Source organism: Grammomys surdaster, unplaced genomic scaffold (genome assembly GCF_004785775.1).
Source record: "Grammomys surdaster isolate TR1022 unplaced genomic scaffold, NIH_TR_1.0 183, whole genome shotgun sequence".
Taxonomy (NCBI): Eukaryota; Metazoa; Chordata; class Mammalia; order Rodentia; family Muridae; genus Grammomys; species Grammomys surdaster.
Genome location: NW_021604628.1, coordinates 1,179,708 through 1,197,359, shown reverse-complemented (window position 1 = coordinate 1,197,359; position 17,652 = coordinate 1,179,708). Strand labels below are relative to the sequence as shown.

General features: G+C 42.7%; 1 protein-coding gene across 1 annotated transcript in view; it reads right to left on the bottom strand.

The window, feature by feature from the left end:
• Zfand3 (zinc finger AN1-type containing 3) overlaps positions 1-17,652 on the bottom strand; it is a 202,048-nt gene that overhangs the window by 174,249 nt on the left and 10,147 nt on the right. The gene's annotated exons all lie outside the window — the stretch shown is intronic.

Sequence of the window (17,652 nt, the reverse complement as noted above, 5' to 3'; positions counted from 1 at the left end):
GGGGACTGCTGTCCCATGTGTGGCCCACCACTGCAGTGATATGGGTGTGACTACATCAAAAGTACTGTGCTGTACTTGAAAGATGTGAACTGTATGTATACAAAACTGTATCTCCAGAAAACTGCTCGACTAGGAGAATGTACAGCAAAAGGGCCGGCAATCTAGAGTCAAATCCTACAAGTCTTCCTTAACCAAAAAGCATCAGGAAAATGCAAAGAAACAAACTGTGGAGAAACAAGGAAAGAACAGACTGTGCACCAGGTGTTGAATCCCAGCAATCAGGAGGCAGAAAGAGGCACATGTTTGTAAATTCTCCAGGCCAACCAAGACTACACAGTGAAACCCCATCTTTGGGGTTTCAGAAATGAGACTGGTTTCGGCAGAATTTAGTGGTGGAAGGCTTATGTGTAAAAGGAATGTCCTGGATTCATATCCTGAAGTACCACAACAGAAAAAAAGTAAATTCAAATTTAAAACATCAATAACTATAATGTTAATGGACTAAACATTCCAATTAAAATCTCATTTTTTAAAAGCAAAAATTACCAGTTGAAAGACTCAGAAAAATTGAAAATTTTGGATCTACCAATGTGGAAATAAACCTCAGAAGGCTGACATTCATTTCAGAAAGCAAACTTAGATTCATGTATTATCTTAGTCACTGTTCTATTGCTTAAGAAACACCAAGACCAAGGCAACTCATATAGAAGAAAGCCTTTAACTGGGGGCTTGCTTACAGGTTCAGAGAGTTAGTCCCTTATCATCATGGCAGGGAGCATGGTGGCAAGGCCCTGGAACAGCAGCTGAAAGCTACTGCACGATATGGGCTTTGGAGACTTCAAAGTCTCTATTCCAGTAATATACTTCCTCCAACAAGATCACACCTTCTAATCCTTCTAATCCTTTCAAATAGTGTCGTTTGGTGTCACTTGGTCATATGGTGACTATATATTCAAATATGTTAGCCTGTAGGGTTCATTCTTACTTAAATCATCACATACAGTACTGCTGAATAGAGGGACATCTTATAAAAGAGCCAATTCCTAACAGGGAAAAAAAAAAAGTTAATGAGGCCTCAAATTAAGGTTTCAAAATGCAAAATACATATTTCTAGAACTTCTGTGACAGAAACGCAAATCTCCACAGTTAGAGAGTTTACACTATCTGATAAAGATACATCTACAAAGCAATACAGAAACAGTAACAACAGGAACAGCCTTTTACTAGATGACATTTATAGGTCAGTGTCCTCAACTGCACCCTAAGCCACTATGTGCTGAAGCATGAACAGGATTCACTGTCTCAGAGGAGCAAGCTCCAGTGACACTCTGCCCAAGACATGCTACTCCTGTTTCCCTCCCCTCACAACACCCACAAACCTCCAACTCAGCCCACAGTCTTCCTGCCAGCCTAGTTTCACACCTGTCTCCAAAAATCCTATTTCATCTTGGAACCCAAATATAACAGACATCACCATCTCTATTATTTTTCTCTATTCAACCAATGCTCTTAAAATTCATAGGCTAAAGCCGGGCAGTGGTGGCACACACCTTTAATCCCAGCACTTGGGAGGCAGAGGCAGGCAGATTTCTGAGTTCGAGGCCAGCCTGGTCTACCGAGTGAGTTCCAGGACAGCCAGGGCTACACAGAGAAACCCTGTCTCGAAAAACAAAAAGGATAAAAGAAAGAAAATAACCAATTTTTTTTTAAAAATATCATAGGCTAGATTTTTGTTTGTTTGTTTGTTTGTTTTAAGATTTATTTATTTTATTGATGAGTACACTGTAGCTGTCTTCAGACACACCAGAAGAGGGCATACAATCTCATTACGGATGGTTGTGAGCCACCATGTGGTTGCTGGGATTTGAACTCAGGACCTCTGGAAGAGCAGTCAGTGCTCTTAACCGCTGAGCCATCTCTCCAGCCCAGGCTAGATTTTTTTATCACATTAATAGAAAAAGTATAATCAATTCTATAAGATAAAAAAAAAATCAGACAAAAGTCAATACAGTTTTGTGAAGAAAGCAGTGAACAGTTTAAGAACCAAGGGAAAGAAATCCCTTCAACCTAATAAAGACATACAAAATAACTAATTAATGACCCAAAAAAAGCACTACAGCCAGTGCAGATGTCCAACAAGCGCACACGCTTGCTTCCCCTTCACTTTCACTACTTCTCCCGGGAACAGAGAGCAGGAAAGGAGGAATCCCACCAGACAAAACAGCAGCTCTGAGTCAGGAATGTGAAGTCATGTACCCAACTAAGAAAGCCAGGCTTTCCTCTGCAAACGCTTTCCCAGTGCAGTGTGCTGCTTCAGCTTCAGGCTCAAGTCCCACCCACACAGTGAATCTGGTACCATGTCAAAAAGTAAGGTCTGGCCCTGTTGTCAGAACTCTTAGGGTTTCTTAGCAAGGTTTCTGGTTTACATGACTATGCTAAATGCCTATTAAGACACTCAAGCAGTCATTTCTTTAGTTGATCAAATAATACAGAATAAATTTTAAGTCCATATTAAAGACCCACAGACAAACTTCAAATCTCCTTTCTCCAAAATAGTGGTACCCAGATAGAAGGCACCTTGGTGGTTTGTCTGCCAGCCTTCCTTTCTCTAGTCAGGTGCTCGGCCTTTCACAGACAGCTCCAGGCCTTACCCAAATGTGCCTAACTCATCACCAATCAGTGCCTTAACTGAGCAGCTATAGACAGGTGATTAGGACCACAGCTCCTCAGCAGAGAAAATCAGGGACTTCCAAGTCTCTGTGTCTGATTCACATTCATTTTTTATGTGAGTACTTCCTTTGTGATCCACCACAGCAAGCAAGTTTTCAGTGAGGTTGGACTTGCTTCCTGGCTGCACAACAGGCTTCATTTCAAACCCACAAAGGGGAACGAATGCAGGCCCTTCAAACTTGTTGACAGAACAACAAAAGGCAGCAAGGCTTTCTCTTTGTTAGACTGGCTCCAGTGCCTGTAAGTCAATCATCTGTGCCTATCTATCTTCCCTTGGGTTTCCTCGACTGCACATCTGACTCTAAATCATTTGTCTAGGCCAAAACTTAAACAATGTGGATAAATGCAGCTTCCCCACTAACAGAGATGGCATCTTTGAAAGTACCCCGGTCCATACCACAAGTCCAAGCATTTCATAGTGACACAGTACCATTTACTGACAAGTTCCTAAAACCCTTGGTGAATTCTGGCTTGACCTCAAAGGCATTTCTTACTAACATGTACAATGACTGAAGTAAAAAATGAACCACTTTTCTTTGACACAGAAATTTCAAAATTCACTGACAATCCACTACCAAGTACACTGCCTTAGTACTCAGCTATGACTGCACACAAAATGCCTGCTCTGACAATGGGGATGGCTATAAAAATCAGTGATCTGTAGAGGAACTAAAATTTAATTTCAAGCTTCTCTTTTATTCCAAAAAGAATTAATAAATATTCTTTGTTGTATTTGCTTCAAGACACAGCCTCACTATCCATAACCCCAATTAGCCTAAAACTCACTACACAGACCATGTGGCTTCAAAACTGGGGCAATTTTCCTGCACCAGCTCCCCAAGTGCGGAGATTAGAGACTTGTACTACCATTTGGCTTTCTAATAATATCTAAGATTAAAAGGCTATCTTTTGATTTAAATCTTTTCTTACCAATCATTTAAGAAATACTGGGAGCCTATCAAGATAATCTGAATCTTCTCGAGTCCGTATCAAATTAGAATGTTGAGCAAACCACAGACATACCCAATCTAATTTCACAATTCCACCCTCGAACGTAATTTCAGGAAAAAACTTTGTTTTGTGGGGGAGGGGAGAGAACAAAGAATCTTGCCATGAAATCCAGACTGGACTCAAATTTGAGCTGCAATTTTCCTGTTCCACTCCCATAGCAGGAGGCTTGCCTTCTAAACACTTCTGTTACTGAGCCCTCCAATGAGCCAGCCCTGCTTGAGGTTAAGGCAGGAGTTTCCATCAGAGACAGCTCTGGGGCACTAAGCCAAGTAGAGCAGCCAGAGATAAAACCTGCGGGAGAGCTGGGGGGAGGGAGCTCCACTGCAAGCTCCACTGTTGCAACCATCTGACCCCAAACTGCCTACAGACAGCATCCATCATCTGTGACCCCTTCCTAGTTAACCTGCCCTCCACTGCCAGAGGCATCTCCCTCTTCCTTAGCACCAGGAAGGTCTAAACACAGCCATCTGATAAAAGCAGAATAGAAACTGTCTGCATGTGTGAATACAGAAAAAAAATAAGTCTCAAAAACAAAAAGCTCTTTTTGACTTAATTTTTAAATTCAGTAACATAATGGTTAAGTTGCTACTTACTGCCAGTTGCATTAACTTTGTAAACCTGGCAAACATTTACCTTTAAATGACTGAGTAGAAATGAGTTAAGTGTTTGCCTTAGTTCTCAGCAATGCAGAAAACAAGGTATTTCACAGTTAGTACTATCAAATGTACAGACAGTCCTTGACTGCCAACTCTTCTGCACAAGGAAACCTTATGACTTCATGACAATGAACTACTAGATGCTAATATTAAACATGAATTCTGAAGATGCAAACCTAACTACTCACATTGAAACCTTCACAACAAAGCCTCATGTGCCAATTTTGAAAGGAAAAAATTTTTAAATTGCCTAAATTTTAAAAGGAAAAAAGCCACCATTATCAGTTTAGTGAACAGTTTTGTGGCCAAGAGGCTCGTGAAAAAGAGTATTTATATAATAAGTATTTATATCTAAGGAGCTGGGTTACAACTGCCCACTGCAAAGAGGTGAACCAACAGACTGTGTCTGAGCTTATTGGCTCAGGGATACTTTATGCTGGCGAATTAATTGCACTACTCATTAGGTCCTTTCCATAAATATTTTTTTGCATATCTATTATGTTTCAGACACTGTTTTTTCCAGCCAAATAGCCCCGCCTGGATGGAACTTTCTGTCTGTCATCACTCGGATCCACCGTCACACTTCAGACAAAGATGGTGTGACCGGAGGTTGGTAAATGGTGAAAACACCGCTTGTTCCATGCTGTTTAGTCTGTTTGCTTCCTCTCAACAGAAGACTGTCTGCCTAGCCCTGGTTATGCAGTTGTTATAATCAAAACCATGACTCCTTCCCTATTTAAAAATATGTTTACTGAATCGTTTTTGATTAAGGCAGAATGAAAAAAAAGAATGAAGGTTCAAACTTTTCGACAATAATACTAAAATAACACCCAAAATAAATTATTAAAAATTTTTTAAAAATCAAAGCAAAACTTAAACCAAGAATAAATTACATAAAATTCCTTACCTATTTATGTATATTTTTATGGGTGTGTGTGTGTGTGTGTGTGTGTGTGTGTGTGTGTGTGTGATGCCATGTGCGTATGCGTGCCAAAAGAGGCTAGAAATGAATAACATGAGGTGCCCTGGAGGTGCAGTTTCAAACAGTTGTGAGCCATGTGACGTGGGTGCTGGGAACTCCACTCAGATGCTCTAAATCTAAAGCACAGCATCGTCTTGACCACAGAACCATCTCTGCAGCCCCACAGACTGCTCCTGCGCCCTTCTCTCCTCAACTGCATTATCCAAAAGGAACTCCAGGGACTAACAGTATAACTCAGGAGAGCACTTGCCCAATGGGTACCGTCTATCCCTACTGCACATCCTCATGTACACTCAAATCCGAAGATTCCCTTCCTATCAGTAACAGTGATGCAAGGAGAAATAGAGAAGCAGAAAATATACGACATATTTCTAGTTAAGCTTTGAAAACACTGAAATGTTAGAATAACACCACAGTTACCACACTTAATGCTCAGGGTTACACTTCTCCATATACACTGAGCCAGAAACCCACACATCAAAGACATTTATATGTGCCACTGGTCCTTCCAACAGTGTTCTTTATGGCCAGAAAGGCAGTCTTCTCTCACCTGTAGCCAGATACATGTAGAATGAAATCTGCAGGAATCTCATCTGTAAACACAAAAGCCAACCAAAGTTTTCCAGTCCCAGGTCTTCCTTTCTCTCTGTAGGGTGGAGTCACAGCCAGAGGCTGATGTGATGATTAGTAATCAGGACAGACGGTTCCTGAACAGCGCTTCTCCCAGCTCTAACGAAATAAGCTAAATTTCCTGCTTACATCTTTTGTCACGTTCCCTTCAGCCTGGAACGCCTGTCCTTCCTCTTTAAAACCCAACGTACTGCCTGTGACTGGTCTGAATCTCAGTATTTCAACGGTTCCACAGCTTCATGAAGTATCACTTCTTCCACGTTCACCCCTACAGCTACCAACATTTTTCAGAAACTGAGCTGCATTCTGTAATTAATGCCATATGAATGAATGATTTTTTAATCAGTTAGATTTATGTATCAATAAATTCTCAATACACAAGATGCCCACACAATAAATTCAGGTACAGTTGATAATGGTACAAGCTGCCCACCTAGATTAGACAAGTTATCCCAATTATTCTATCCCTATATGATATTATATCTACCTGTGGCTATTTAAAACCACACAGAATCTGAATCATCCTGTCCGTCCTCCATCTTGCTTCCTTCTCCTCTTCTGTGTCACTTGAATGAATCATTTTTTTTAAAGGCACAAAAATTACAGACTATTCTCTTTAATAAAAAAAAAAAAAAAAGCTAGGTAGAAAAGGCATCCCAGATGGCCAGTCCCTTGAGTAAAGAAAAGTTTCTGATGTATGCTATAACTAAAATCTAGTTTAATGTTAAAAGAAAGTCAATGAACCTCCTCCTGACCATTGTAAACAGAACAACAGGATACAATCACCTCTTCTGCAAAATGTTTTTTTACCCAGAAACAGAGAATATGAAAGTTGACAAATATTCAAGACTGAATGAGACCTTTGCTCTCTTTCTCATGCCGACTTCTAAGGAATCAGCCAGCAGGGGGAGTGCAAGTGCACTGACACTGTAGGCCCAAGGTATTTGTGCCAAACAATCTTCTGAAAAGTTAGGTGGAAAAAAAACTTCTGAATACTGGTCCTGAAAACCAGTGGGTGGCGAGTCTCTTTAATTATAGTGTTACATAGTCATCCCTTCTACTTTGTACAGACTCTTCATAAAGCTACTACCTCAAGTCCTTTTGACAGAGGGGGATATATTCAAATAAAATAGAAACGCATGCCTTCTTTAACAAGAGAAACCAATATTAATCAAAATTCAATTAACAATGTAAAAAATGTGATTTCTAAACTATCCAAACCAGCTTAGCCAAGACAGCTACACCATTCCCACGGCCACCGATTCTCCACACTCCCCTGTCCCAGGAAGCCCTGCCTGCGAGTCTCTAGGCATTCAGAATTAGTGTATGATTTACAAGGTAGTTAACATGTTTCCACAGATACAGATTTGGAGGGAAAAAACAAACAAACACAGACTCAAGAATAAAAGAGTAACACACCCTATACTGACCACAATTGCAAATTCATTCTATCTCACTTTCCACCCCAAAGAAAAAATTATGCAGCTACTGGATAAGAATACGGTTTGCCCTCTCCTGAACTCATGTAGAGTTAAATCACTGTGGTGGGGATTTACAGCGGCGGGATCGCTCACTGTTGAGAGACAGTAAAGCTCAGGTAAAGTCACTAGGGCGTAACTGCCATGACTCAGGTTATGCACACATGGCACGTCTCTCCACGTCATCTTCACCGCTGCCTCTCCTGCATGCTCCCAACACTGAGAGGGCATCTAAGAGGTCCTTGGCAGTTACCAAGCCCATACCAGTAGCCACTGTCACCCTTACTCCACCAAAAGTGAACTACAGTCTTTTTTATATACCAAGAACTCAGACTCTAACATTTTTTGACAGTAATAGAAAAGAGACACACTAGCCAAAGCAGAAATTGTGATGACAAAAAGCTAAGAAGGGCGCTGGGGAAAGATGGCTCGGTGGTTAGCGTGCACTGATGTGTGGATGAAGAGTCCCCGATGTGTGCCTGCGTATTTTTAAAAGCTAGGTGAAAATCTGTTCCTTGCATAGTGTGTTTTTTTAAGCTATCTTAACTCTCCTTGACAGAAACCTTTACACACCGCACTGCCCTCTTGAATGAGGATATCAAACCTTAACCTCTACAGCAACACTCAGAGTCATTATGAAAAATCACTCATGGGCAGTGGTGGCAGCACGCCTTTAATTCCAGCACTTGGAAGGCAGAGGCAGGCAGATTTCTGAGTTTGAAGCCAGCCTGGTCTACAGAGTGAGCTCCAGGACAGCCAGGGCTATAAGAGAAACCCTGTCTCGAAAAAGCAAAAACAAAACAAAACAAAACAAAAACTAATAAATAAATAAAGGCCGGGCGGTGGTGGCGCACGCCTTTAATCTCAGCACTTGGGAGGCAGAGGCAGGCGGATTTCTGAGTCCGAGAGTTCGAGGCTAGCCTGGTCTACAGAGTGAGTTCCAGGACAGCCAGGACTACACAGAGAAACCCTGTCTCAAAAAAAAAAAAAAAAAAGAAAAGAAAAAGAAAAAAAGAAACAAGGGGTAAACAGGAAGCAGACGCTCCCTGAGTGAGAAAGACAAGAAGGAAGACCAGTTCGTGAGTGATGGGTGGAAATGGAGGGGCTGCAAACAATCCATGACACTGGCTTCTGGCTGAGTACATGCAACCAGGACTAAAACCTGAGAAGCCTACCTGTGGGGAATAAGACTGGGGGGGGGGGGGCTTTTAAAGGCCAAGCCTCAAACACTATTAAAGTCAACTTTACCTCCTTAAATGAAGAAGTTTGTATTAAATTCCATCCTCAGGGAAAATAACACTCAAACCAACTTATGTAGACCATACCTGACAGTAAAAACAGCATGGAGAGAAACTACCTAGACTAAGGAATACTTCCCTCCCATTCCTAACAAAATGGCCTGTAAGTCAGTCTTTACTGGGTACCTCACTTCCCTACCACAAACCACCACCCTAAACTTTCCCATCGAAGCCACCATGGCTTTTTCCTGGCGGCCTCCTGGGCTTCCACTGCCACATTTTACACATCCGCCTGACGTTCTTGTAGGAAACTTACACGTGGACCGACACAGAACCCTGGCCGCAGTCTCTTCCCATCCAGACCCCTCACTTCCGCTCGCCCCCTTTGTTCTGTCTCTTCTATGTTCTACTGTCCCAGCTCCACCTCAGCTTTCCACTTCTCCAGTGACCTCCCATCTGCCGACATGTTAGGAAAGGCAGCTCTCTGTGGACATGAGGCACCCATGTGTTCAGGAGCAGGGAAAAGACAACAGCTGTGGGCTGCCAGCTACGCCCTTCTCCAGTCCAATGGGGAGGGGACCTCCAAATCCAATTAGTTTTTGGAAAGAAAGTTTCACACACACACACAAAAAGAGTAAGAGAAAAGGGGAGAGGAGGAGGAAGAGAAGTAGAAGGAAGAGGAGGAGGCAGCAGCACCACCAAAATACAGAAAAAGAGGTGTCTACAACACACAACCAACACACAACAAACCACAACTTACAGGTTCTACTTACTACGCCTCGTTTCATAACCAGTACATACTTTGATGCCTTTTGTAGAGTAACTCCCCTGAGAAAACTTCCAGACCAAATCAGGGGTACACATGACACCCCTTATGGCAGGATCAGTAGTAGAAAACAAACATGCATAAGAAATGAATCAATGAGGGGAAAAAAAATCTCTCAAAAAAACAGACCCTGGTTCTCCAAGTGCGGTTCCCTAAGCACCTCGCCCACAAGGGAGGCCTGTCCTCTGTAGGACTGCTAGAGTGTGGAACCTGAGCGGATTCTTTTCAGCCCAAAGGCAACTGAATTACTCAAATAACAAAACTTAAAAACTTAAAGACTTCTGTCAAAGTTTTTGACTTTTGTTTTGTTTTGTTTTTCAGACAGGGTTTCTCTCTGTAGCCCTGGCTGTCCTGGAACCCGCTCCATAGACAGGCTAGCACTGAACGCCAAGATCCACCTGCCTCTGCTTCCTAAGTGCTAGTGTTTGATTTTTTTTAATTTAAATTTGTCTCCTACAGAAAACATGGTGATGAACCTTGTCAGAAATATACCACAGTTTTAAAGCTCTATACAAACTAGAACTTTAAAGAAGCTGTCAAATCTCCTGCCATTCTCCCTCATCTGTCTACAATGGTCTTCAAGTACTCTTCAGAGTCTAATACACAAAACTACCACCTTTAAAACAGCAAACACCGCATTCCTTACTATCTCTCTTAAGCTTGCCAGTTCTGTGTCTAGCTTAAGTCATGACAACTCAAGCACTTCTACTTCTGAATTTCCTAGTGAAACACATACACACACACACACACACACGAGAGAGAGAGAGAGAGAGAGAGAGAGAGAGAGAGAGAGAGAGAGAGAGAGAGAGAGACTAGCGAAGAGTGATTCATGAGGCTACAGAGACAAAGGGAATACACCATGTAAGGAGAATAACCAGTTTCTCCATTCAGTCTGCAGCTCTAGGAATCTAATGACTCTTCATTTATTCAAAAACGAAAATGATGATAAACTCCCCGTGTTGACAGCAGGGGATCTTTAACTTCACCCTGCCTGACAGGCACCCACAGGCTTTCCTTGGCCTCAATCTGTCCATGTTGGAAGTGCCAATTAGTAGCTTCTCAAAAGCAAATCCCAATGTAAGCCATCAGAAAAAGTGCTTTCAAAATACCAGATACAACAGGCTAGTCAAGCTCACCAGGCAAGGGCAAAGCTGGATGTCCAACCTGGGCTGTGGCTGTCGAAGCTAAATGACAAGTAAGGAAAGGATCAAATTCTCAAACCAGGTCTGATGTCCGTTCTCTTAAATCCACAGACTGCTTGCTCCAGCAATCCCACAGGTGCCTCCACTCCTAACTCAGCTGAGGTTACAGAGAAATGACGAACACAGTAAGATTTGACTTCTGTGTAATTTTCATGGAAATGTTTCCTTTTGTCAACAGGTAAAGATATCCTTTTATTAATTAATTCTTTTAATTCTTAATTTATCTGCGGACTTGGCCTGAAAAAGAATCTGCTAAGATGTTTCTAAGGAACTGCTTCCTGAGGAGCAGACTGGCTTCTTTCCTACAAATCTAAATATGAACTATGTTCCATATAATGGAAAAATGAGAAAATACTCACACCACCTCACCTCCCACACTGATGATCTACCACTCTGCTTCTAACTGACTGATGAGATTCTGTTAGCACATTAACTTGAACAAATAGTTTTACAAGTTAAATTTTAACATTCTTTTTTTTTTTTTTTTTTTTTTGGTTTTTCGAGACAGGGTTTCTCTGTGTAGCCCTGGCTGTCCTGGAACTCACTCAGTAGACCAGGCTGGCCTCGAACTCAGAAATCCGCCTGCCTCTGCCTCCCAAGTTCTGGGATTAAAGGTGTGCACCACCACTGCCCGGCCAAATTTTAACTTTCAAAGTAACAGTATATTAATATGCATGTATGTCATAGGAACTTTTCAAACAAACTACTGTTTATGGATAATATACATCAAAATGCTGCAAATTAAATCTCAGCTAACATATCATGAAAAATAAAAATGAAAGAATGAGCGCTCAGCCCTGAAATCATATATATACAAGTAACATTACATGGACTGACAGGATGTATTTAATTTACTTAGTGGGGAGACAGTGTGTGGGGGGGTGTAGGCTTGAAGGGAAGAAAGGGAAGGGGGAAATTATGTAATTTGATTTTAACTTCTAAAGATAAAAACATTACTTTAAAAAGGACAACACAGCGCACATGACAGCCAGGGCCCTCCATGGTGGCAGGTGACGTGAAGGTGTGTGACCACACACCTGCAGTGTGCTGAGACGTGAAGGTGTGTGACCACACTCCTGCAGTGTGCTGAGACGTGAAGGTGTGTGACCACACTCCTGCAGTGTGCTGAGACCATCCTTAGCTCCTTTCTGCAGCTTCCTTTAAACCATCCCGGTGCCTACTATTTCCATGACGCCATGATACAATTTCAACTCTGGGAGGAGTCTTGTGGCTGCAATCCTCTTCATGGCTTTACATATGAATGTCATGGTTCAGATGCCAAGAGGACAGAGATGGAAAGATTCTCTCCATCCAAGGCCATGATGCCACGCTCGCCAAGACTGACCAGGGCAGTATGCACAACCTACACAAAATCCCAGCAAGGGGGCAGTGGTCACAAAATCGTACACCTCTCTAAGGACTTTTTGATAACTGACAGCTGCCAAAAAAGGGAAAGCTGGCCCTGGTAGGCTGGCCCTGGTAGGCTGGCCCTGGCAGGCTGGCCATGTGGGTGGCCATATCCAAGAGTTACACAGGCAGTGCTAATTGGACACAAAGCTATGAGGGGGTGGAAAGGGAATGGATCTCGGAGGAATTGAAAGGAGCAGATTATGATCAAAATACAATGTCTGAAACCACAAAGAATAAAAGCACATTGTAAACGGCCTTCTTCCAGCCAGGCTCCAACTCTTCCCCTACCCCACCCTCCTAAGCAGCTGGCACGCATCACTCCAGTCAGCTCTCTCATCTGCAAAACTGAGGTAACTGACCAGCTTAGGAAGTACACACTTAGGAAGAAGAAAGACAGACATCAGTATATTTGAAAATGATAAAAATTCCAAATGAATTTAATGTATAATTGTGTTTCTATAGTACTACTAGTAGTTTCTCAAAACTAATCAATTAGAAAAATAAGAAAAAAATCTGTAAGCAAGCTATGACTATAAAGGAATTAGACCATTTAAGAAAGCACAGGTGACGGCACAGGTGTTTGGACAACAGTGGCTAACCCTGACCCATAAGAATAACTATGCTGCCTTTAGTCCCAGCACTCGGGAGGCAGAGGCAGGCACATTTCTGAGTTCAAGGCCAGCCTGGTCTGCAGAACTAGTTCCAGGACAGCCAGGGCTACACAAAGAAACACTGCCTCAAAATAAAATGAAAAAAAAAAAAAAGATTTTTTTTTTAAATAACTGTAAATAAAGACTTGCCCTACAAATCTTTTTGCTTCACCCATATTCAAGCACCCAAAGTAATGAGAAGACAGAAATTATGGGTGCAATGGCTCCGACTCTCTTACAAATCAAGATTCTCACACTGTTAAGTAGTGGCTATCGAGGCCCTGACCCGAGTAGGCGTCAGGTAAGTTATCTAGTGGATTCCATACTCCCAGGAAGATCACGTCACGCCTGCTGAAGGCTTGCATCAAGACCTTGTTCTGGCGGCTTTGAACGTAAGTTTCTCCCTAATCCCTGTGGCTACTCAGCAGACACAACATGACTTTTGTCAGCTGACAAAAATGACACCTTAGAACATCGAGGTAATTCCGAAGAGCACTTCAAACTCTCCTTCTCCATCCCCAGCCATCCATGGAAGGGCTGAAGACGACAGAGAGGCAATTTCAAATAAAATGTAAGCTTACATTCAGGAACAGTTTACACATTGTCAATGGGGGGCGGGGAGCACACAAGTGGGGAGGAGGGAACCGAACTAGAAACCAAGGCCTTCCTTCATTCACTGTTCAATGCTTAGGTACAGACTGCTTGGTGCTGTTAGAAATGGAATGCTATGACAAACTTTCACCTTATAATAAGTAACAGGAAACTAGAACAAAACATGACGCACATGTTAAATCCTTTAGCTAATTTTCAACGGCTCAACAGAAGCTCTTTTTTATGGACAATTTCAACAACACAGGGAAAAACGCATAAAAATATTTAAACATGTCTTCTTCAGTTACGTTTCATATCACACCACACCATATGCATGGGCCTGGTGGTGTACTCCTGTAAGCCCAGGACAGAGGCTGAGGCTGGAAATGCCCTCCAGGACTCTGCTTTCATTCTTACACCTTCCAATCCAGCCTACACTCTGCTACCAGAATAAATTTTTGAAACACAAATATCTTTCACCCACAAATAAAATTGTTAAATGGCTCCCAAACTGCTTCCCAATCCCGTTCCAGTTCGAGACTCCTCATCTCCTGGCTGCCCCAGCTCTAGTAAGAGCGAACTATAGTCAGTGTTCTCACAATCCTGTGCATCACCCCCAAAACTTTCCCCCAACACTATCTGTGTACTCATCTGCCTCCCATCCTAGACTATGTGTGAAGTCAGAACCAGACACCTGATGCCTAAGTGACTTCCAGATACAGAAGCAATACTTAACAAATGATGGCTAAATAGGACTTGGATCCAGACAACAGCCAAAGGGGCCAATACTGGTCAGAAACCTCATCCACTAACTAGGTGGTCTGAAGACCACTGTCAACACAAGTTATCCAATGAGACCCAGACAACTCTGCAGCTATGAATCTATCACCAACACTCATCTATTCATGGCTGCAAAGTCAGTTCTCAGTAAGTGTAACTACCACAGCCAGGCAGTGTGGCAGGGGCTTGACAGATATGAGCTCACTAAACCTCAATACAACCCTCAGATCCTCAAAAGATAAACTGGCCAAGTAGTAAACCCAGTTTTGGATCAGTAATCCACAAGTAAACACTGAGCTAAGCAGACTTTCCAAAGATGAGAGATTAACACGCCCTTCATTTTTGGGGACGTTTTCAGAGGGGTTTGATTAGAAGGGGTTTGAGATTAGAAGAGCTCTTCATTGGCCTCTTAGATAAGTAAGAAAGGTCCTTTAAGATTTAATCATCTTCCTCCACACCAATTCACTGGGAAACCTTTTAAAATAAAAAATACATCCACAAAAGTTGTTTTTCCAAAAACAGCAAAAGGTAGGCGATATTGTATTTAATTCTCTACCAGGATTGAGGGAGGGGGAGAAAAGAAGGGGGAAATCTCCATCAAAGAGAGGAACTAGTTGGCTAATACCAGTAAAAGACTGCCAGGCTGGCGAAGGCTCTTCAGTGGCGTCACGCCATAGGTGGAAAGGTGCTCAGCGCAGTTCAGGAGACAGCCTGGGTCTCTAACAACCCAAACACCCATCCCACTCAGGGCTGCTGCTGCTGTCCACTAAACTTCATCATGGGATCTGCACCTCAGCTCCACAGGCCATGACTCAACAAGAGACAGGCTGTTTCTTTCATCCCAAATACAACCTGCTCACGTCTGTCTCTGGAGTTGATGCATACCTGACTAGAAAACATGGCCACAAAGCACCCTCACAACACTTCCCTCCACACGGCCCACCCTCTGCCCTACGGAACTCCAGCCTCTCCTTGACCACTTTCATGCCCTTACCCTTGTAATACCCTCAAAACTTGTACAATGGCACCCGGTGACTTCTCTGTACCACAAGGTTACATTTTAAAAAACAAACAAAAACAAAACACAATCCATTCTTCCTGTCCCTAACTCTAACATAGACTCATCAACTTATATTAATAAAATTATCCAGGTCAATTTAGGAGGCATTCTACAATGAGATAAACATAAACAATTCTAGATACCAAGGATACGAAGTCTGAAATACACACACACACACACACACACTCCTACCTCTAATCCCAGAACTTGACAACTGAAGCAAAAGAAACTGGAGTTCAAGGTCAGGCTGGGAAAGATGGCAAGTTTGAGGCTACTATACGCTATGAGATCTTGTCTCAAAAAAAAACTAAGAATATGGGCTGAGATACAGCTCAACAGTTAAGGACACTGACTGCTCCTCCAGAGGACCCAGGTTCAACACCTAGCACCCATATGGCATCTAACAATGGCCTGTATCTCTATTCCAGTGAATAGGCAGCCCTCCCCTGGCCTCCGGGAGCAATGCACACACGATACACAGACACAAAGGGGCAAAACCCCCGTACACATAAAAGTTTAAAATCATGTTCCTATGTGTGCCCCTGGGAGAACAGTCACTGAGTGATGAAGCACAGCCGAGCGCTGAGACTGGGGAGCTAACCCTTTGTGTGAACCTTTAGTCATCTGCATTACACTGTACATTACACTGTACAGCATAAGGGCTACTGGAGGGGGTGGGAGGGGACTGATGGGGGGGTGGGAGGGGGACAGGGGTGTGGGAAGATGCTAAGTCTGGCTGCCAATCTCAGCCACAGCTCCACCCTTGGCTCAGGTTAAAAAAATCCATCTCAATCTTGATCTACCATTATTGTAGGATTTGAAATATTACATCACTTCATAGCGTATGTAGTTTGTGTCCATCATACTGGACGGTTACTTTAAATACAGCTCGTTAAAAACCTTGAAAGTTCTTTACCCTCCTTCGGCATGTAACACACATATGTGAAATTGCTTATGTCTAAATATCATTCAGCAATTCAATCCTGCCTTACACGTCCCAGAATGGACCAGGCTTGCTGTTCCTCAAGGCCCCAATAGAAGTGACACAAGGGTCATGCAGTTAGGCTGAAGGCCCTCTTACAAATCACCATGACATAACCTACTTCAGCACCCAACAATCCCAAGCTAGATTTTCTTGTAAGCATTTTATTAAAATTCTAATGTTAGGTCACTTCTGCCATGTGGTTTTGTTAAGATATCAAATTTAACCTCTCTTCAAAAAGAGAAGCATGGTGGGTGGGTGTTGGCTCCCATCTGCAAAGGTCCAGGGACAGCCTGGGCTACAAACTGAGTTCCATGCCATGAGCTGTGATAGCCTAGCCTGTTACAGCATAAGGTGCTACTGTGTGGGGGGGGGGGGACTGGTGGGGGGGGGGGTGGGAGGGGGAGTAGTGGTGTGGGAAGATGCTAAGTCTGGCTGCCAATCTTAGCCACAGCTCCACCCTTGGCCCAGGTTAAAAAAAAAAAATCATTTCAATCTTGATCTGCCATTATTGTAGGATCTGAAATATTACATCACTTCATAGCTTATTTTAAACAAATCTTAGTTAAAAATTATCCTCTTGGCCAGGCATGATGGCACATGCTTTTTGTCCCAGCACTCTAAGTCTGAGGGCAGGCTGGTGTAAACCATTGAGTTCCAGGCCAGCCAATACTCCAAGGCCCCACATTGTCTCAAAAATCACCACCATCACCACCACCACCACCACCACCACCACCACCACCACCATCACCACCACTCTCAATACTCCAAGAAAATTACTGTATACATAGCTCACTGCTTTTTTTATATACTTATTTTTTAAAAGTACTCATTTCAAAATAATTTAGAATTTTTTAATCCTCTGATTGTTTCCTGTTAGGAAAAATTAATCTGTGGGAACTAATGTTAACTGAAACACTATTAAGGATTATGAAGGTATCTTAGTCAAACTTGGGGCTGGAGAGATGGCTCAGAGGTGAAGAGCTGGTACTGTTCTTTCACAGGTCACTTTTGTCTAGTGGCTCTCAACCACCTATAAATCTATCTGCAGGGGACCCGAGCATCTGTGGTCCCCATGGCACAGGTCCTCATGTGCACATACCATACAGACACATGTCATGCATCAGACACACACACATACATACAGCTTGAAAACTAAGGGACTGGGGTTAATAGCACATTTTTCTTCCAGAGAATCCTCGGTTCCCATGGCTCACAACCGTCCAGTCCAGGGGATCCAACGCCTTCTGTTACACTTGAAAATGTGTAAAACATTCATATAGACAAAATAAAATATCTAATAAAAATAACAAAATAAAGCCGGGTGGTGGTGGCGCACACCTTTAATCCCAGCACTTGGGAGGCAGAGGCAGGTGGATTTCTGAGTTTGAGGCCAGCCTGGTCTACAGAGTGAGTTCCAGGACAG